Source organism: Aplysia californica, unplaced genomic scaffold, assembly GCF_000002075.1.
Source record: "Aplysia californica isolate F4 #8 unplaced genomic scaffold, AplCal3.0 scaffold01228, whole genome shotgun sequence".
Lineage (NCBI taxonomy): Eukaryota > Metazoa > Mollusca > Gastropoda > Aplysiida > Aplysiidae > Aplysia > Aplysia californica.
Window position 1 is genome coordinate 98,795 of NW_004798498.1, and position 1,427 is coordinate 100,221.

General features: G+C 37.9%; 1 protein-coding gene across 1 annotated transcript in view; it reads left to right on the forward strand.

The window, feature by feature from the left end:
- Positions 1–1,427, forward strand: part of LOC101858456 (ryanodine receptor) — a gene marked incomplete at its 5' end in the record, with an annotated part of 102,762 nt that overhangs the window by 54,562 nt on the left and 46,773 nt on the right.

Here is a 1,427-nt window from a genome sequence, read left to right on the forward strand (position 1 = left end):
CATAAAGCCTGTCCATTTGCCTTGCTTTGATGAAAAAAATTATATCCATTTATAATTTGTCTTCAATACAAGTCAAGATATTGACGACTGAATGAGATGGGGGTCGCTTGGTTTCAGAGGTAAAATTTACGAGAATATGGCGCCAATGTTGAGTTATTTCCTCTGCTTGAGAGTCCGTGGAAACATCTTTTAAGACTGTAACCAACGTTTTTCCAATAAAATTGACACAGAAATGCGTTCATTAAAGGGTATAATAAGGTGTTGAGCCAAAAATCAAATATTCACTAAAAAATTCCCAAACCTGCGTAAAGATGTCACTTTCTTGTCTTTCATTATTTTGACGAGCGCCTGATCTCACCACAATGCTTTACATTTATTAATCTATATTTTAAGACTTTTGGTAAGTTGTAAGATATTAATTATAATATAATATTAGTCAATATTCAAGTCTTTTTCTGACATCTGTGAAATAAGTGCTGACTAAGGCGCTTTAAAAAGAAAAGAGAAAAAAAGTTCTTGATTCGAAACAGTAAAAAATCAAATGCTGCGTGATGTATATATACTATAATTGTTATATACATGTCCAATGTAAGAAACTGTTAATGTTTGGGTTCCCCCTATGTTCAGTAGCCGATGACTGTTCAGTCTGGTCTTTGTAAATAGTTCATTAATTTCTTCTAGTTAAGGGGGGGGGGAGTAGAAACTGAATCTCTAGCTTTTTGTGTGAACGTCCTGTAAACTGTAAACTGTAAACTGTAAACTGTATTTTCAATTCATCTGCATTGCTACCGTCTTTTCTAAGCGAACGTCATTCTCTATCGCCGTAAGAGACATCCCTGGAGGCGCTGTAAGCCGAACTTGTAGCATGCTCGGCTGTTGTACCAATGTCCATGTTGGAAATAGACTATGGGGTGACGTGCTGACAAAATGAGTTACTTCTCGCAATTCACAGATGGAGGTACTGGCAAAACAATCGGCACTAGAGTCAAATTTGTAGGATTTCTATTGATGTCCAGGTTATTTAACTGTAACATGCCTTTTTTTTTCATACTTATAAATTATAAAAACTTCTACTATACGCATTACATATCCTTTTCCACCAGGCTTGAATCCGAGAAGTAACTCATTTTCTCAGCACGCTTCGCCACTTGAACTTGGGTTGTTTTCAGGGCTGTTACGGCTCTATGCCTTCTTGGCTTGGCCCTATCGGAGACGGACATTACATTCTTAGGTCCTGTCTCTTATACGAGCCTTAGGGGTTAGCTTAGCAGGGGTGTTAACTCTAGGCAGTTATCGAATTAGGGACACATTAATTTGTGTTTTTGAGATACTTCTCACAGACTTTGTCTGTCTGTCTGTCTGTCTGTCTGTCTGTCTGTCTGTCTCTCTCTCTCTCTCTCTCTGTCTCTCTCTCTGTCTGTCTCTCT